Source organism: Perognathus longimembris, chromosome 8 (genome assembly GCF_023159225.1).
Source record: "Perognathus longimembris pacificus isolate PPM17 chromosome 8, ASM2315922v1, whole genome shotgun sequence".
Lineage (NCBI taxonomy): Eukaryota > Metazoa > Chordata > Mammalia > Rodentia > Heteromyidae > Perognathus > Perognathus longimembris.
The window spans coordinates 25,158,704-25,180,039 of NC_063168.1; the positions used below are offsets into that span (position 1 = coordinate 25,158,704).

Below are 21,336 nucleotides of genomic sequence, written 5' to 3' on the forward strand. Positions count from 1 at the left end.
GTCATCTGCACATCCTAGTGTCAAGGTGATAGTATTGGACAGAAGCTCACATAGTCTTAGTGTGCCCTAAGTAGAGTTTTCCTAGTATGCTAAGTCAGAAACCTTTTACCTCCTCCCTCCCTCCCTCTCTCCCTCCCCTTCTCCTTTCCTCCCTCCTTCCCTCCTCCCTCTTCTTTCCCTCCTCCTCCCCCCTCCTCTCCTCCCTTTTCTGTCTCTCTCCTTCCTTCTCTTTCTTCCTCCCTTCCTCCCTCCCTCCCTCTTTCTCTCTTTCATATCCTGGGCTTGATCCCAGGGACTGGGTGCTGTCCCTGAGCTATTTTGTTCAAGGCTAGCTCTTTACTACTTGAGACAAAGCTCAACTCCATGTGGGGCTTTCTGATGATTAATGATAAGAGTCTCAAGGACTTTTCTGGCCTGGGTTGACTTTGAATTGTAATTCTCAAGTCTCAGCTTCCTGAGTAGCTAGGATTACATGGGTAAGCCACCAGTGCCCAGCTAGGAAGCCAGTGTTTTATAATGCCCAATAAAATGAATTTTATTTTTTAACATATAGCCAGGTGTGAGATATTTCCTGAATATAGAGGAGGGTTAGATTTTTCTTTCTGCCAATGGAGCAAAAATGTTCCCTCTAGATCTTGATGGTGAAACAATGAATATTCTGATCTGTTCCATGGTGGCTCTTCAGGGAAGGGAGGCACAGGGTGCTGGCCTCCTTTGATCCTTGTCTGGTTCCCTCTAAGATATGCTTCTCTTGATGGTACAAGATTTCAGCCCTCAACTATCTAAATCGTCTCTTGAAATACTAAGCCTTTTCCATGTGCATTCTTATAGCTGTACCTTCCTAGCTTTATTTCTTGTTTTAAACGAGTTAAAAACTGTAAAATCAATGTGTGCTCAAGGCAGAACTCAAGAGAACAGAAAAACACAAAGAAAAGCCCAAGTCATCTGAAACCCCATCATTTACAGACAACCACCGTCAGCCCTTTAGAATATAATGTTTGTCTTTATTCTGTGTCCTACTGTGGTCCAAAGAGGGAATAAACTCATGATATGTCTCCAACTTGGAGATGACTAATCTTAAATGGTTTCAGTGGCTGAAGTTTTCCATTGATGCACTGTATCAAAATCCTATCACATCAGGATGCTGAGATCTAAGGATTTCAGATAAACTATTCTAAAAGGTAGAAGTGAAGCTGTGACTCAAGTGGTAGAACACTAGCCTTGAGCAAAAATGTTCAGGGACAGTGCTCAGACCCTGAGTTCAAGCTTTAAGACTAGCCAGGGCATTGTGAAAGCTTCCCAGCTTCTATTAGGACAGATAGAAGTAGACATCTATCGACATGCATCTTTGTTGTCCTGGGAGCAAGAGTGTGACAAAGGGAGATTCTTTTCTAAGATATATTATCAAGCTGTATTTCAGATATGTGTCATAATTCACCCTCCCCTGAGGAGATATGTTTCTTTATATCTTCCTCTCATCACTGGATCTTACTTTTCATTCCCCTCTGTCAGTTTCACAGGGACTTTTCTGCCTGGGCTGGCTTTGAACTGTAATCCTCAGATCTCAGCTTCCTGAGTAGCTAGGAATACAGGCATGGGCCATTGGTGCCACTTTGTCTCTGTTTACTTCTTGGTAAAATGAGCCATTTGGTCTACATACAAGGTACCTCACAGCTCAAATTCTGATCCTATTGAAAAGGAGATGGGGGAAAAAAAAAAGAAAAGGAAATGGGGGCAGGACAGCTCTTCTAGGATGACAGAACCCCATAAAAATTCAAATGTTGCATCTATTAATTCGATTAATAATGGCATGCTTTGGGGAGAAAGGAGTGAAGAGTACAGGTACTAGTTTATAAAAGTGAGCAAAGCTGGAGGGGGGGCGGAGAATCTTAATTTTAGTACCTTCAAAGGCACAGCCCATGTGGAAAGTCTCTCCATTCAGAAGGCACGTGCAGAGCTGAGAGGCAGGTTGGAGGCTGGTTACATGGGATGGGATCGGAGAGCACGGACTATAGAGTAGCAATGTAGGAAAATGGAGTTGGAGCAAGTTTTCATAGTCCGTTTTTGCAAACTTTTTTTTTTTTTGGATCAGCTGTGGGGCTTGAACTCAGGGCCTGGGCACTGTTCCTGATCTCTTTTTGCTCAAGGCTAGTCTCTACCATTTTGAGCCAAAGCTCAAAGCTCTGGTGGTGAACTGGAGATAAGAATCTAATGGACTTTCTTGCTGGGGCTGGCTTTGAACTGCAATCCTCAGATCTCAGCCTCCTGAGTAGGTAGTATCACAGGCATGAGCCACCAGTGGCGACTGGCACAGTTTGCAAACTCTTGATGGTATTCCACAGACTCTATCCACTCAAAGTAGAGAGTGGCCTGGCTCTAAGATTCTCTCCATCCAACAGATAAAGAATACAATTAAATTAATTCAGAGGTCTTGGTCTTGACTTAGACCTTTCCATTTGGCTGAACAAATGGATGATCTTTCCTGGTGCAGGAGCTAGACCAGGGCATGAGGGCCTTCTGGGAAGGGTCAGGCACAGGAGCTGTGGGCAGGAGCTGCCCTGTCTCTCTAGGCTGCAGGTGAGGCATGGACAGGCCATGCACAGACAGTTCTGCTACAGAGGCAGACGTGTTCTGATGCTCAGTGTTGCCTGGCTGCTCCCAGAGGAAGGGGCCTGGGTGACTCCTTGGCTAAGGGCAGAGGCTGCCTTGGCAGGTGAGTGGCTTCTCCCACCAGCTGTTCAACAGAGGTGGGTGTTGGAATGCTGCTCTGAGGCACCCTGGCCACACTCAACCTGGCATTTCACACACCCATTCCTTAACCTCATTCTCTCCCATTCCATTCCTCTTCCCACACAATGTTTACTAAAATCTCTCCTCTCCACCCAATGAAGCACGAGACCTGGCTTCCCTGGGATGTTTGGGAATGTTCCCACAAGCATGGAGCCACCAGCCAGAGAACCATGATGGAGCTACCCTGCACCATCTGCTCAAGGCAGAAGGACCCCATTCTTCACCTTGGGGGGTCATGGATGTTCTCTGTGACATGACAATGACCAGGCAACATCTGAGAAAGAGCAACTTCCTTTAAAGTTGACAAAGGGGAAAAAGAAAGTCAGAGCGCCTTACAGGAAAAGCAAGATATAAGGCTGTGCCTTTTGCGTTTTGTTTGTAAAGCAAGGGAGGACTTTATAAACAAGCAAAGAGCCTATGTGACATTTGAAGATTACGGTGTCTATAGTCTGCTGTCTAGATGCATGTTTTGTTTTTTTCTATAGTCGAGGGTAAGAAATGCAGAATGTCAGGCCTCATCTGGAGCTGCTGAACCCAAGCCTGCATCTTGTCAGTTCTGCGCTTGTCCCAGTTTGATACCTGCTGCTCCAGCACACTGCTGCTTAATCTGGACCATATTTTGGAATCACCTTGGAAAAGTACCTGTGCTTGAGTCCACCCCCACACCCAGACATAATGATTTAATTGTTCTGGTGTACAGCCAGAACAATAAGCCTCAAGAAAACTTCCAGGGTGAGTGTATTGTAACTCCTGGTCTAGGAGACATGTAAATGGATTAAACCCAAAAGAAAAAAAAAAGAGAAATTCATTCCTAGACCATAAATAGAATTAGAGAAAGTTTTGTGAACGACTAGCAAAATCCACTGTCAGACAACAAACTGAACAGACAGTCACCTGTCTGATGTCTGACGTGTCTGTACCTTATTGTGTCAATAAATGACGTACTTACAAAGAGAAAAGTAAAAACATTGAATTGTGCTCTTGGGTGGTGTAGGAAGATAACATTGCTTCTGTCCCATCCTCTTCCCACCTGTGACTATTGAAAAAAAGAAAAGGTTCCTCATATAACAATTTCCAGACCATAGCAAATGGGGAATATTTTCATGCTTCGGTTTTCTTAGCACAATTTTCTTTTTGCATTGCAAATTCCTGTCGGATAATGTGCTTTGCTGTGGGGTTCCCTAAGTATAGTGGATGCTCTTGTGTTCACTTGTAGAATACAGAGTTTCCTTTTACTCACAACCTCCTTTAATGTAGTTGGACATCAATCTTCCTAGCTTAGAAAGGAGGTTTTATTTCATTGCCAGGGGATAGAACTTCCAAAAAACACAAATGTCTTTCAGCATCATGTTGAGTAAATAATCAAGGGTCTATGAATTGCTCTCTCTTTAACTTCCTGCCTTATTTTGCTTTTAACTCATAGGTGAACTATGAAAGGACATCTGCACTAATGTGCCAGCCAGCTAGGCAGGACGTCAGCCCCAAAGACAAGTCTTGGCTTACACAGTTCTTCCACGCTTTGCATGTTATCTGCTCCTGGAGTTTGCCAGCAAAAAATCAATGTGAATACATGCCTGTGGCCTAGTTAGGACTCTTCCTTTCAATTCAGGCCATTCATAAAATTGCCTCTGGAAAATATACAGGACTCCTAGTTCAAATTTCCCTAGTCATATCAGGCTTTAGACATGGTAGGACCATATTCAGTGGGAACTCTCAGGGGAAAAAACCCTCAGGACTCTGTATTCCAGAGGTGGCAGGACTTCCCATCCTCACCCTCCCTTAAGTTCTGCAAGAAGGCACCAGGAGCTCCTACCATCCCAGCAAAACACAAACAGCTTTCTGAGAATGGAATTGAGGACAATGACCAGAGAATGGATGGTGCTGCTTCGAGGCTATTTAGCAGTGGGGATCATAGGATGGAGTCTCTAGGAGAAATTCGTGTTGAGGCAGGTCTTGGGAGAAGGGTCAGGACCAGTGGCTTTCTGCTCAGTAGAGGGCAGAGGACCCCCAACTTTCCCAGCCCAACCCCAACTTCCCAGGAGAAGTCACCTCTACTATACATGTGCAAAGGAAACTCACTCCACTTAACATGGTTCAGCCAAGGCCCACCAGATTTCTGTGGATTGTTAATTGGCCAACAAAAAACTTAGTTTTTAAAAAAGTGTCTATCTGGGCACCTATCATCCTAGTTACTCAGGAGAATGAGATCTGAGGCTCATGATCGGAAGTCAGCCTGGATAGAAAAGTCTATAAAACTTCAGTGCCCAGTCCCTGAGTTCAAGCCCCAGGACTAGCAAAACAACAACAACAACAACAACACAAAAAACCCCCAAAATAACAAAAGTGTCTATTCCTTTTATCCTTTTGAAAAATTCTAAAAAGACAGAAGCATAAATGATGGTAAGTCTCCCTCTTAACCGGTTCCTTGCCAACTAGGTATCCTTCCTAGAGAAGGTGGCAGAAAGGATCTTAGAAATGACTGTTGGCCTTGTCTCCCTTCTTGGAGGGCTCTTCTCCTGAGGAAAAGGCCCTTTTTGCTCTCCTCCAGCCCCTTCAGGAAAGGTTCAAATAGAGTGGAAGATGAACAGTAGCTCTGACAGTTTCCAGTTCTCATGCTTGGCAAGTGCCAGGGTACCACTCCATACATCACGGGGAGAGAGTGCATTAGCTGCATGTCTATAGCATGTTGTGTAGCTCCCTCTCTACCCCAATATTAATGGAGCTCTTTGTACAGCATGTCTACTAGATGCCGAAGAGAATACCAGGCAGAGAGAAAAACAAAGTGATCAGGAGGGGAAGAAGAGCAATGAGGGTAGGGAAGGGGAGCCAAGGCTAGGGACAAAACCTTGGGATCCACTTCAACAAGGGGTTAGGAAAGAGAGAAGAGAAGGCGAGCTGGTCCTACATTTATTAGTGTCATTTCACAGACCTATGATGATACCTTAACAGGGACCTGAATGTGACATTTCCTCCTCCACACCTGGATGAGGTGGGGCTAAGGGAGGGGATTCTACTGCAGGAATGACTCTGCTCTGGGTTGGCTCCTGGTTGTTGAAGAGGGCCTCTGGCATCTTTGGCTGGATGGTCTCCCCTTGAGCTCAGGTGTGGGCATGATAGTTGGCTATATGTATCAATTGTCACTCTTTTTTATTACCAGACAAACAAGTACTACTTTCTCATGTCACAGACAAGGAAATAAAATCAGAGACATTAAGTGACTTGTCCAAGGCTGCTCTGCAGGTTGGCACCAGAGCCAAGTCAGAAACCCAAGGCTGTCTGTTTACTTAGCCCAGATCTTTATTTTCCCCTCCTCTTAGTGTACTTACTAGGCTTTGTTTGATGTTCCTTGATATCACTTTAGATTACTGAACTGACTGTGAAAAAGGGGTTTTCCAATTCTCAACTTTAACTTCAAAACTCAGGTCCCATTTCATAACCCTTCCACACACTGGCATAACAAGTTATAACCCCTTTGTATGCTTCTCAATTGCAGATTGTGCTTCAAATACACTCTGAAAAACAAAGGTGTCTTTCATGTGTTTCCCTGATAAAAAAAAAAAACCCAACAACTTAGCTTTTGGTGTGAATGCTAAATAAATGCTAAACTTTTCAGCAATTTGTTCCCAGTGGTTAAAAGATTGATTCATTCCATTTTAAAGTGTGGCCTACAATGACTCCTTGTAGATACAAACACAAATTTGAAAATTAAAATGTATGTATTTATTTTTAATATATTCAAATTTAAATAATGATGAATATAAAGTATGGTTCTTGTGTTTATGTAGTGTACATAAGGTATATGTAGAATTCACACAATACAACCCTAAGATGTCTGTGTGCCATGTTTATAAACATGTCATCCACTCTAGCATGAAATGATAAGTCTACTGATGACTCAGTTTCCTTCGGCAATACTTACTGTGGCTTTTGTAGGCCAGAGAGGAGGGACCCACCCTTCATTCTTGTCAAGTGGATGTGGAGACCTGGGCCATTTCACTGCATGCCCGTGCTGTCATGCTGGAGCCTCAAACTTCTCTAAGTACAAACTTTGCAGTGATTTAGAGTCTGAGTAGGAGAGATCTTCTAGAGTATTTCTAGAAAGATCTAGACCACCACGAGACACTTGAGCCCTACTGGCCCGATTTTAGGTATACTTGGGCAGCCATTTGTCAGGGTTCTGATAGCTTTTACCCTCTGCATAAGCCTTCATTTCATTTGCCTGCTTGGCAGTCACCAAAATGTTCCAGGATCTTCTGTGTGAGAATACATCACTCACTAGGCACACACCCCAAAAGGGAAAAATGCTAACAATAGTGTAGCTAGCTTCCAAAACAAATAAACTAAAAATCTATTTACTAGCCTCACCCACACTTATCAGTGTCACAAGTATGTATCTAATGATGGTAAACAAGTGTTTAAAGAGGAACACAAACTTCAGAGCAAGGAGGGAACCCTGGGGATCAAGAGAATGAGATCTGCAGAGGTGACTTCTATAGGCTGTGACTACAACCCAGATATCTGAACTTCTCACCAGGACTAATGTATAATCTTGGCTCAAGTTCAAATTGGACATTTCCTCCTTTTTCCAAATGTATTAGTTTCTTATTGGTGTTATAACAAATGACCACAAGTTTAGTGAGTGAAAACAATCCAAAGGTATTATCTTAAGAGTTTCTAGAGATTGATTTGAAATGAGTCTCAAGAGGTGAGAACTGAGGTCATCACTACTAGGGCTGGTTTATTCCAGAGACTTCTGGGAGGAAGTCTGCTCTGGCCTTTTCCAGCCTCTTGAGGTTGTCCAAATTCTTCTACTTAGATTACATTTCTGTTTTCTTCAACATATCTCCTATTCTGCGTATAACACTCTTGCTTTCTTGTGATTAGGGTCTTTGTGTTACAGTGCTCCCACCCATCCAGGATACTCTCTTCATTTCCAAGATTCTTGGCCTTATCTGCTAAGTTCCTTTGGCACATAAGGTGACATAGTCACAGTTTCTGGTGACTAGGGGAGTAACATATTTGGAGATCAGTCTATCATACCAAACAAAAAGAATTTCCTTGTTTATTCAGTCATTTGTTTCCTGTCTATACAACAACAACAACAACAAAAGATTTCCTCCAGTTTGATGGCCCTTGTAAAGTGCAAACCTGGGTAAAGCTGTGAGGGAGAGGAAAGCTACACTTTTTGTTTGGATGATCATGATCTATGAGCCAACCAAATTCAGAAATTCAAACACATGACTAATGTCTCTGAGTACAAACCCAAGCAGTATGCAAAAGTTAAACTCTAATTGAGAAATTTGGCTCCAAATTCAAAGTCCCTTGAAAGATAGGAACCTGACAAACTCCCATGACAATAGAAAACAAAATCACCAAACACTAAGCTGCCAAATATATCACTGCCATGACATGCAGGTATCCTTCAATCCTCAGACAGGTACTGGAGCACAAATCATTCCATGAGGTCTGGTGGTTCCCACACAAGTCCAGCCCACCCACTTCAAGGCAATGAAAATCTTCCCCCTGTATCTTTGACCACCTCAGCACTGGAGCTTTCTTGTGATGAACACCATTACAGTTAAACCTTGACACAAGTCTACTGATGCTTGTTTTCTTAGGATGAATTCGTAGAGCTATTTTTAGGTCCACGAGAACTGGACTTATTTTATAGCTTTATGATGAGTACTACCAGCTGGTACTCATAAAATTTGTAACCATTTACACACCCAACCTTATCTGCTTTGTATACCTACAGCAATTTTTATCTTCATTGAATTGATCAGTGAAAATAATATCATCTTAATCTGTTTTTCTTTGATGACTAACAAGGTTGGACATCTTTTTCTGTATTTATTGGTCTTGTATAGTTATTCTTATGAATTGCCTGTTCAAATAATTTGCTTATTCTCTTACGAGTATATTAAAGTTTTGTTATTGATATGTAGAAGTCCCTAGTATATTAAGGAAATGAAGCCTTTTCTTTTGTATGTATCTGTTTTCTGTATGTCTTACAACATTCTGGTTAGTTCTCCAGTTATTTTCTTAGAGAAATTTTATGCTGTTATCCTCCTGTTTATGCTTCCTGTTTAGGTATATGCCACTGCACCTAGATTTCTATTGGTTAAGACTGGGTGAGGAAGTGTCTCATAAAATTTTTGCTCAGGCTGGCCTCAAACCATGATACTCTTGATCTCTGCTGCCTGAGCCAGCTAGATTATAGACATGAGTCATTATGCTTGGCTCTTTGACATTTTAATTAACATTTTCTTGTGCCTTATTTATTTATTTATTTTTTACTTTGGTGCCAATCCTGAGGCTTGAACTCAGGGCACAGGTGCTATCCCTGAGCTTCTTTTGCTCAAGGTCAGCATTCTACCACTTGAGTCACAGCTCCACTTCCAGCTGTTTCAGTAGTTTATTGGAGACAAGAGTCTCATGGATTTTTTGGCCTTGGTTGGCTTCAAACCATGATCCTCAGACCGCAGCCCCCTGAGTAGTTAGTATGACAGGCATGGAGTGCCTGGCTTGTGCTGTACTCTTATAGGTGCTGCAGCAGAATCACCTAATTATGTTCACTTTATTCATTTTGATGCTACTGAAAGAATAACTTAGAACTCATTTATATTTCAAAAGTAATAATGGAAAGAATAGCTTTATAACATTGTACCTTCTCATCAAAGCCTAGGTTTCTATGATTCAAACAAATTACCTTAAAAGGAAAAATAAATGGTATTCTTTAAATACATTCTGAACACATCTTCTAAAGATTATTCCTACATAGTCTATATTTTAAAGCTATTTGATTGTTTCCAGCACTTTTTAAAGTTGTTGTTACTATGATTGTTATTTGGGTTCCCCCCCTTAAATTTTTATGTACATAGCACAGTACTGTGGTATTTTTGTTTGTGTATGCACACAACATACTCCAATCAAATTCACCCCGTCACTCCTCCTCATTTCCTCTTCTTGAAACAATTTCAGCACATTCCATTGTTCTATTTTCTATATGTGTATAAAGTATTTTGACCATATTAGCCCCTCTTCATCCTCTCCCTACTTCCACTGGTCCCTACCAAATAGAAGCTGTTGTTCATTTTTAAAGACTGTAGAATGCTTCATTCACCATCCTCTGATGGTAGGTAGGCGGATTCTATACCTTGGCTCTTGTGCAGCTATAAACATGGGTGTGCAAGTGTCTCTATTATCTCCATTACATGCTGTCTTATGTTCCTTTGGATATATGCTCAGGAGTTGGTATAGCAGGATCAAAGGGTAGTTCTATTTTTAGATTCTTGAGGAACCTCCATACTGATTTCCATAGTGGCTAATTTGCATTCCTGCCAATAATTCCCACATCCTCGCCAGCACTGTGTTGTCTTCATGACTGCCATTTTGACTGGGATAAGATAGGAATTTCAATGTCATTTTGAGCTATAGCTACGGATATCAAACATGCCTTCATGTATTCATTAGCTTCTTTTGAGAACTATTCATTTGTCTGTTTATTAATTGAATTATTTGTTCTTTTGATATTTAATTTCTTGAGCCTTTTGTATATCCTGGATACTAACTCTTTATCTAACATATAATTTAGCTTTGCCACCTTTTGATTATAAACTCAACTATGAACCAGATATGGTGGTACATGACTGTAGCCCTAGCTACCTTGGAGATGAAATTTGGGTAATCACAATCTGAAGCCTGGCCCAGGCAGAGAAGTTGAAGGTCCTATGTGGAAAACAAACTAAAAGCAAAAGGACTAGTGGAGTGGTTCAGTGGTAGAACATTTGCTTGGTAAGTGCAAGGCTCTGGGTTCAGTCCCTAGTGCTGAAAAAGAGAAAAAGCCTTTGGGAAGGTGAAAAAAAGCGGTTACCACCAGCTTTTGACGAGATCGGGAACGTTCAGGGTGGTATGGCCGTAGACTACCACCAGCTTTTGAAAGCCAGTAGTGGCCTGTAACTTAATACTTGATATGATATCTCCAGTTTCGAGACCTTGGCCTGAGCAGAATGGATCACCATGAAGGATCGATATCACAAATCAGGATTTTTTCCATCTTTTAAAAATTCAATTCCTACCAAATGCATTTACATATACTTCCACATATATTGTATTTATTCACTATGATGTACTTTTTTTGTATTTTTTCTGCCTTGAAAATGATCAGATATGAGAACCAAAATAGCATATTCACTGGGAGAGAGGGAGGGAAGGGATGACATTGTCCAAAAAGAAATGTGCTCATTACCTGACTTATGTAACCCCTCTATATATCACCTTTATAATAAAAAAATTAAAAACAACCCCTCCAGTATATTCTACCTTTATATAGACAACTGATTTGGGGCAATTTGCACCTTGCAGACTAGAAGCATTCTGAAAACTTGTTTACAGATTACTTGGTTAGATCTCAAAATCCTCTGAAAGAATGTTAGGGAGAGGAGGAGGAAGTTCACAGTTTCAGCTTCTGTGAGCCCCCACCACCCACCCCAGGGATGAACCTACTACTATGCTCAATGCACTGGCACCAATGTCCTTAGAATATAGATTCCCAAGCAGAAGGAGTCTTCACAATGCAGGCCCAGGGCTCCCCCAGGGCCAAAGCACTTGCTTACTTTTGAGGCATGCGACTGGGTGTCAAATTGGGGAATGGGCCAAAAGGGAGAAGAGATGTGGGGTACAGGTGTCAGATTGATGAACACAGCCTGGGAAACATGTTGGCAGAATGAAAAGCTCTAGGCTAAAGTTATTTTTTCATACTGGTCCTGGGCTTGAACTCAAGGCTTGGGCACTGTCCCTGAGCTACTTCTGCTCAAGGCTAGTGCTCTATCTACTACTTGATCCATAGCTCTTTTGGGGAGTTTATGGGAGATAAAGTCTCACAAACTTTTCTTCCCTAGGCTGGCTTTGAACTGTGATCCTCAGCTCTCAGCTTCCTGAGTAGCTTAGGATTACAGGTGTGTGACCCACCAGTGCCCAACTAGGCTAAGGTTTTTGGGACAGTCAGGGGAAAGAAAAATCAAGCAAAGAGGTTTTTCTTCAGTATCTCTCCTCTTTATCATGAAGATAAGTGGAGGGGAGGAGAAGAAGAAGGGACAACCCATGGACTGACTATAAAAGGAGGCAGGTAGGAGGGTGTGGCTTTTTGTGTGCATGTGGTCATATGGTCATATATATGAGACCAGCCATCAACCCAGTCTGTATAGAAGTCCACACCTAACATGTAATGGCTGATATTTGTTCAGACTGTTGGGTAGGGCCTTTCACATTCATTGGATCTTTATTGCCCCCCAACTGTGGCAAATGAATTCAATGCAATCCAATTCTTAGTCTGCCTCAGAGTCAGAATTCCATGATCTTTGCCTCTCCTTCCAAATGGTGGTTTTTCACTTAGATTGCATAGTAGAATCCTTTTAGAGAGATTCAAAATATGCTCAACCCTGAACTTTGCCCTCAGACCTTGTGACTTAGAAGCTCTGGGATGAAATTCATTTGAATAATACATATTTACCTTAACATTAGTCAAAATAGTATAATCTTTTTTTTTTTTTTTTTTTTTTTTTGGTGGTGGAACTAGGGATTGAACTCAGGGCCTCACACTTATTAGGCAAGTACTCTACCACATGAGCTACACCCTAGCCCTTTTCACTATAGCTTTTCAGGCAAGGTCTCAAACTTATAACTTTGTCAGTCTTGGATATAATCTTATTGTCTCTGCCTCCAAGTAGCTGGAATCATACGTGTGAATCACTACTGTTGACTTGTTTTAGAGATAGGATCATACTAAGTTTTTTCCTGGACTAACCTTGAGCCAGGATCCTATCTCTTCTTCCAAGGTAGCTGGGATTATAGGCATGCCTCATTAAGCCTGGCCCTAATCATTTTCAATATACCAAATGTCCAAAATCCAATGGATATTGTCAACACATTTCAATTTGGACTAGTCACATGTCAAATGCTCCAGAGCTACACATGGCTGCTGTATTGGTCAGGATAGTTCTTGAAAAGCTGCTGGAGATTTCTGGAGACATTCTATCTCCAGGGAGTATACCCAGGCAAGTTGCCTGAGCACATCTTTTCCTTTTTTTTTGTAATTTATTTATTAATTAAACAGAATTTTTTTTACAAGGTGTTGTGCAAAAAGGGTACAGTTACATAGTAGGGCAGTGTGTACATTTCTTGTGATATCTTACACCCTGTTTTCTTTCCCTTCCCTAGGTCAGGTAGACATATATACAATACCCAATGTACCAAGAACATATACAGTAGCCACGTGGCCTACGCCAAAGAAAATTCGCCTAGGGCTTTAAATGTAATGTCGACATTAGACAATATGTCGACAATAGTCTTATATGAACGTACATACATAGCTCATTTTGAGCTATTGTATTCCACTGAGAGGTCAATTTTTGACCTTTATATGTTGAGTAGTTGTTTGGTTTTAGTTACATAATGTTGGGTCGCTGACCCAATCCTGTGGGAAATACCATTTGACAAAAAGTTTTTGGTTTCACAGACCTGGTCTCTACTGTCTCCGCGTCACCCCATCTTGTTCTAGGCTTGTCTCGCTCAACATTATTTGTTCAAGTTCTGACCATTTCCCTGTGAATAACAATATTTCACCATTCCTAAACGCTATGTAGTATTCCATTGTGTATAGGTACCATAATTTTTGGATCTATTCATCTGTGGAGGGGCATCTGGGTTGATTCCATATTTTGACTATTGTGAATTGTGCAGCGATAAACATGGAAGTGCAAATGTCTTTTTGATATCCTGGGACCTGCTGTTCAGGATAGATGCCTAGGAGTGGTATGGCTGGGTCATAGGGTAGGTCTATATTGAGCTTTTTGAGAAACCTCCATACTGTTCTCCAAAGTGGTTGTACTAATTTGCACTCCCACCAACAATGGAGAAGGGTTCCTCTTTCCCCGCACCCCCTCCAGCATTTGTTGTTGCCTGAGTTCAGAGTATAGGCCATTCTAACTGGAGTGAGGTGGTAACTCAGAGTTGTTTTTATTTGCATTTCATTTACTACCAAGGATGTTGAACATTTCCTCATATGTTTCTTTGCCATTTTTCTCTCTTCTCTTGTGAAGTCTCTCTTTAGCTCCTTTGCCCATTTCCTAATTGGTTTATTGGGCTTGGAGGGGCTTAGTTTTTTGAGTTCTCTGTAGATGACAGATATTAGGCCTTTGTCTGTTGCTGTGCTGGTAAAGATCCTTTCCCATATGGTTGGCTGTCTTTCTGTTTTGGTGGCTATGACCTTAGCTGTGCAGAAACTTTTTAATTTGTAGTAGTCCCATTTGTCAAGTCTCTCCCCTATTTGTTGTGCCCCTGGGACTCTATTCAGGAAGTTCCTTCCTGTGCCTATAAGTTCTAGCGTCTTTCCTACTCTGTCCTTCAGTAGTTTTAAGGATTCAGGTCTGCTATTGAGGTTCTTGACCCATTTTGAGTTGATTTTGGTGCATAGTGATAGGCTTGGGTCTACTTTGAGTTTTCTGCGTATGGCTGCCCAGTTTTCCCAGCACCAGTAGTTGAAGAGGTTATGTTTATTCCACTGTATGTCTTTAGCTCCTTTGTCGAATATCAGCTGACTGTAAGAGTGCGGTTTTATTTCTGGATCTTCAATTCTAATCCATTGGTCTTCCGTCTGTTTTTATACCAATACCAGGATGTTTTTGTTATGATGGCTCTATAGTAGAGCTTAGAGTCTGGTATTGTGATACCTCCTGCACTGTTTTTTTGCCTAGAATTGCTTTGGCTATTCTAGGTCTTTTGCTGTTCCATATGAATTTATGGATTGTTTTCTCTATTTCAGTGAAGAATGTAACTGGTATTTTGATAGGATTGCTTTGAATTTGTATAACAATTTGGGCAATATGGCCATTTTCACTATATTGATTCTGCCTACCCATGAGCATGGGAGGTCTTTCCATCTCCTTGTGTCTTCTTTGATTTCCCTTATTAGATTTTTTATAGTTCTCATTAAATAGGTCCGTCATGTCCTTGGTTAGGTTGATCCCTAGGTACTTTATTATTTTTTTTGGCTACTGTAAATGGAATTGTTTCTCTAATTTCCTTTTCTGCTTGTACATTGCTGGTGTAGTGAAAAGCTGCTGACTTTTGTGGATTGATTTTGTATCCTGCTACTTTGCCAAAATGGTTTATTAGGTGTAGGAGTTTGGGGACTGAGTTTTTTGGGTCCTTCAGACATAAGATCATGTTGTCTGCGAATAGGGATAGCTTGATTTCTTCCTTGCCGATGTGGATCCCTTTGATTCCCTCTCTTGCCTTATTGCTATGGCTAGGGATTCCAGCACTATGTTGAAAAGAAGTGCTGAGAGTGGGCATCCTTGTCTTGTTACTGAGTTTAGGGGGAATGATTTTAGTTTCTCTCCATTTAATATGATGTTAGCAGTTGGTCTGTTGTATATGGCTTTTATTGTTTTGAGGAATGTTCCATCTAATCCTTTTCTCTCCAGAGCTATTAATAAGTATGGATGTTGTATTTTGTCAAAGGCTTTTTGGGCATCGATTGAGATAACAATGTGATTCTTGATTTTAGTTCTGTTTATGAGGTGAATTACATTGATTGATTTACGGATGTTGAACCATCCTTGTGACTGTGGGATGAAGCCTACTTGGTCATGATGTATAATTTTCTTGATCAGTTTCTGGATCCTGTTAGCTAATATTTTATTGAGGGGCTTTGCGTCTGTGTTCATTAGTGATATTGGTCTGTAGTTCTCTTTTTCTGTTGGGTCTTTGCCTGGTTTGGGAATGAGTATGATATTAGCTTTATAGAATGAGTTTGGGATTTCTCCCTGTTTCTATTTCGAGGAAGAGTTTGAGGAGTATTGGTATTAGCTCCTCACTAAAGGTTTTATAGAATTCGTTGGTGAATCCATCTGGGCCTGGGCTTTTCTTTGTTGGGAGGTTCTTGATTACCCCCTGTATCTTGCTGTAAGTTACTGGTTTATTTAGTTGATTTCTTTCTTCTTGGTTCAGTTTGGGCAGTTTATACTTCTTTAAGAATTGATCCATTTCTGTAAAATTATTGTTTTTTAGTGAGTAGAGGTTCTGGAAATAGTTCCTTATGATTGTTTGAATATCGTGTGTACTTGTTGTAATTTTTCTGGTGGAGTCCCTGCTTTTACGTATATGAGTCTCTTCTCTTCTTTTTTTTTGTAAGTCTTGCGAGAGGTCTGTCAATTTTATTTATTTGCTCAAAGAACCAGCTTTTAGTCTTATTTATTTGTTGAATGGTCTTTCTATTTTCAATCAGTTATCTCTTCTTTAATCTTTGTGATCTCTCTCCTCCTAGTCATTTTAGATTCGGTCATTTCTTGTTTCTCCACTTGTTTTAGTTTCATTGTGAGGTTATTCATTTGCTCTGTTTCCATTCTTTTAATGTGAGTGCTGAGGGCAATGATCTTGCCCCTCAGTACTGCCTTAGCTGTGTCCCATAGGTTTCTTTGTGATATATTTTCATTGTCATTGTGGCTTATGAATTCGTTGATTTCATCTTTAATTTGGTCTGTGGCCCAAGTGTTGGATAACAGTGTGGGGTTTAGCCTCCAAGACATCTTTTCCTCTTGAACATGAAACATTCATTGAGCATCTTTCCTGGGCCAGATTTAAAAGTATACAAGACCTTTGAACACTCATAAAAAGACGTGGTATTTTAAACAGAAGTATTGACAAAGTCTTTTCCCTAAACAGTCTGGATCGGGGCATTCACTCAGAAAGCTCTGCTATTTAAACCAAATTCTAAAAAGTCATGTCATAGGCTAAATTGATGCACACAATGTGCTTTTGAAGAATTCTTTCGGCTATATCACTTACTAACCAGTCTGTTCTACTTTTTATAAGAGCAACAATTTGGATAGTTCTCTACCAAGGCTATCATTTACATTTGTAATGTGTTCAGTAGAGAGGAAGCTTGCCCAACGAAACCCCTTCTTTTCACAGGTTGTCTGGTGCCATCTTGGCCATATCCTAAATGAAAGGGATTCCCCATCCTCCCCTGGGAGCCCTCTGTGGGCAGACACACCATTCAGATATTCGAGTTCCCTACACCGGAACTCCCTTTGTAGCCCTGTGACAGCTCATCAGGTGTATGGCTTGCAAACATTTTCACTCATTTCCTATGCTGTCTCTCCACTCTGTTGATGGTTTCCTTGGCTATACAGAGACTTCTTGACTTGATGTTAATCCATGTGTTCAGTTTTTCATTTTTGTTTCTTGTGCTTTGTGTGTGTATGGGGGTCATATCTAAAAAATTATTGTTCTGAACAAGGTGGTAGAGCTTCTTCCTCTGCTTTCACTCAATAGTAGTTTTATAGTTTCTGGCCTTAACATTTAAGCCTATTAGAGTAGATTTTCATGCATTTGCTGTTCTACAGCTCATATACAAATTTATCTTGAAGTCTCACAGATATATACAAGTTTTACTCATCAAATACTATTTATGAGTAATAATATCCTTCTGGAATTCCTTCACACAGAAGATGGCCATTCCCATACCAACTTGTTCAGAACTCTGGTGGAAGTCATTTAATTCAGGTCATAGTTTGCAGTTCTGCCAAACTTAGTCACCACTTAATCCCTCATTAATCTCAGATGCCTACCCCAATAACTCCTCAAGTTCACTTATAAAAATACTTTTAAAAAAAGTCAACTTAAATTGGGCCAAAGAACCCTTTAGTACAATCATATCCTCTTTCCCTAGGGTACCAAAGAGCTTTCTTTTAGAAAAGATAAGATTTTCTTCCATGTGCTCCCCTGGATAATTTAGAATGTAATCCCAATAGCTCTAGTTCTTCAACTAAGCACACTCTCTACTTAACAATGTAATTATTTCCCCATCTTCTTATCTTTCTACCACTTTGACTCTTACAGCATTAGCATCAAGAGAAAAAATTAGGATGAACTTTGCTATAAATAGTACCTGTCATCATCGTTGGCCTCTCCCTGAACCCTGTAGAGTGCTAGCGGCCTGCTTGTATTTCAGGTGGCAGGGGGAGGATTGAGAACATGACTTGTTAGAAAAAGGAACATGCTGTTTCTACCTCCATGCACAGGTGACATGTACCCAACACCTGAATAGGACGCTAGACGGGTCTCTGTGTTCTGCCTCACTGCCTGTAGCCTGCTTGGGGCCATCTACCCATGTATTTCCTGCATCTTGTTGCACAGATAGGACCCAAAAGAAGAGGCCTCATAATGGCCACTCAAAGGGCAGACTGAGCTTCCTCTGCATTTAGTACTGTCATTCTACAAGTAAAGCACAATTTTTGCCACCTACTAGGACAGCAGATTCTCCACATCTTCCCAACAGGCAGAGCAGAGCAAGGCTGCCTTTGATCTGTGTTTTGTTTTGTTTTGTCCTGGGGCTTGAACTTAGGGCATTGTCCCTGAGCTTGTTGCTCCTTTTTGCTCATGGTTAGCGTTCTAGCACTTGAGCTTCAGTGCCACTTCTAGGGTTTTTTTTTTTGTTGTTGTTAGTCTTGGTGGAGATGAGAGTCTCACAGACTTTTCTGCCCTGCCCAGGCTGGCTTCAAACTATAATCCTCAGATCTCAGCCTCCCGAGCAGCTAGGATTAGAGCCATCAATGCCCAGCTTGATTTGTTTTTGTTATTTTCTTTTTTTTAAAGCATGCAGGGGACCTCCTTAGCATTGAGCTAAGGGATTTATTCCATCATGGCTCATTATAACATGAAACTGTAGTGTTATCCCTGTCACCAGTTGGCCCAGATCATTTGGAGCTTGCAGATATCATCTCTTACAGGTATATTATTGCCTTTTATTTCTGTAAATCTAACTGAAAAGATTTACAACACCTGCTTATGTAGGTGTTTATTCTGCTACTGGCTTCTTCTAACCACTTGATGTCAGAGTGCTTAAGTAGCTTGTCCAAGATTACAATCCCCAGGGATATCTGGCTCTACGGTCTAACCACTGTGCTATCAAATATTTGTTGAGTTTTATGCTTGGGCACCTTTCCATCAAGCCAAAGTTAAATGATAAGGAAGGCGTAACTCCCTTCCTTGCTAATGGGAAGTGGACCTAGAGACAACCTGCACTTTGTGTATACAGAGGTACAGGCACATCACCGACAGGGACACTGGGAATACCAAAGCTAGGCATGGAGGGAGGCCGTGCAACTGTGTGGTCTTGTAGGTTCCCTTCCATGTTCGTCCAGTATCCTAGCACAGACACTGCAGCTGGACCTGTGAGGAGATCGTGCTTAGGAAGCTCCTGTTTGTGACCAGACCCAAGCTGAAGCACTACACAGAGAAGAATCGGAGCACTTCAGAGCCATGTCCATAGGACCTGAGATGGCAAGAATTAACACACAGAGGAAGATCCCATAGTTTTGTAATAAAAAGGTAAAATCGAATAAAGTCTTATTGCTATACATCCCTGAACATACAGGTATACTCATACGTATGCATATATGTATATATGTAGTTATATATCCATACCTTGTTTTAACATATACATACATGAACATCATACAACCATGTATGTATACATGCATGTGTATATCTACACATATGTATACATATATAAATATACATACATATGTATGTATGTCTATTTGCTTATGTATAAATGTATACACATATACATGTATGCATATAGGTATACGTCAGTACTGGGCCTTGACTCAGAGCCTCAAACTCTCCCTTAGCTTTCTTTTTTTGCTCAAGGAAGGTGCTCTGCCACTTGAGCCCTACACTTCCACTTCCAGCTTTTTGCTAGTTAATTAGAGATAAGAGTCTCATAGACTTTCCTGTCTGGGCTGGTTTTGAACCCTGATCCTCAGATCTCAGCCTCCTTAGTAGCTAAGATTACAGGTGTGAGCCACCAGCACCCAGCGCCCAGCTAGGAGGGGTAACAATGCCTTAGGACTTGACTGCAAGGCATCCAAGGCACCATAGAGACCATCTTGCTTCACTCTACAGGCTTCACTAGTAAGGAGGAGAAGAGCAAGAGCAACAGCAAATGCCAAGATGAGCTCATGTGTACTAAAAGGCCCTGATGTTTATGTACACTAAGTTCTTTATCCAGAAGTAGGTACCATTTCTATTCCCTTTTACAGATAAGGAAACTGAGGCACAGAGAGGTTAATTAACTTGTCCAAGATCTCAAAGCAGTTAAGTGGCAGAGGCAGACTTTGACTGTGGCCTGTCTAGTTCCCAAATATTCACAACTGTCAGACTGGGCTTAGGGCTGGGGGCCCAGAAAGGCCCAACCTCTGTTAAAACCAAATGTTGCCAAATACAGGCATTGCTCCTCTTATAATGGGGACACTTCCCAATAAATCATAAATTGAAAATATTTTAAGTTGCAAATGTATTGAATGCACAAACCTACTGAACAGCATCACTTAGCCTAGCCTACCTGAAATACATACAGAGCACTTCACATTAGTCTACAACTGGGAAAAATCTTATTGTACAGAGTCAATAATACTAAAGTGAATATCACATGTCCTTTACGAAAAAACTGTACTCTATGAAAAACATTATAAAGTTGAAAAACTGTAAACAAAGCCATTGTAAACTGGGAATCTCCTGTATTTGAAACTTCTGTGAATCAGATAGTAACCCAAGAATTTTCAGGTGGACTGCAGAGGACTTTGGCTTAGCAATCCCAGAACTGGAAAGTAAAATGATAGGGTCAGCCCATCTAGACAGTGGGGTCCATGGAGAGCTGCTGTTCTAGGGAGCGAGGCCTAGGAGCCAGGCTGCAGAGAACTGAGGTGCTCTTAAGCAAAGCTAGCATGGCAGGTCGTGTGCTCAGAGACAGCAGAGCTGTATGGGCCTCGCTGGCTGCCATGGCTTGCACTCAGTGAACACTGGCCAGAGACCTGTGGGGAAGTAAGGTGTTCACTGCTTTTGCTTCCTTTTTAGAAGCCAAGAAACGAAAGTACCTATATTTTCATTAACTAGAGATAATTAATGTTAACATTGTGCTGCTATGTTTTCTTTTTTTGTGTTTACACATATTGTTTATAACTTTGAATTGTTATATCATCTAGTTTTGATTGGCATTTTTGTTCAATGCTGATGCTCTACCACTTCAGCCACAGTTCTACTTCTCTTTTTCTTTTGCTGGGTTAACTGGAAATAAGACTCTTCCAGATTTTTTTTTTTTTTTTTTTTTGGCTAGTCCTGGGGCTTGGACTCAGGGCCTGAGCACTGTCCCTGGCTTCTTTTTTGCTCAAGGCTAGCACTCTGCCACTTGAGCCACAGCGCCATTTCTGGCCATTTTCTGTATATGTGGTGCTGGGGAATTGAACCCAGAGCCTCATGTATACGAGGCAAGCACTCTTGCCACTAGGCCATATCCCCAGCCCAAGTCTTCCAGATTTTAAAGTGCAGGCTGGATTGGAACTGTAATATTCAGATCTCAGCCTCCTTAGTAACTCAAATTACAGGCATAAGCCACCAGTGTCTGTCTTAAATGAATTCCTTTTTAGTACAGTGGAAAATAATCTAACCTCTCTAATTATTATTTATAAAAGAGATCCT

The 21,336-nt window shown here is 41.1% G+C and overlaps 1 protein-coding gene across 2 annotated transcripts in view; it reads right to left on the reverse strand.

Moving 5' to 3' along the window:
* Positions 1 to 21,336, reverse strand: part of Tgfa (transforming growth factor alpha) — a 97,053-nt gene that overhangs the window by 37,985 nt on the left and 37,732 nt on the right. The gene's annotated exons all lie outside the window — the stretch shown is intronic.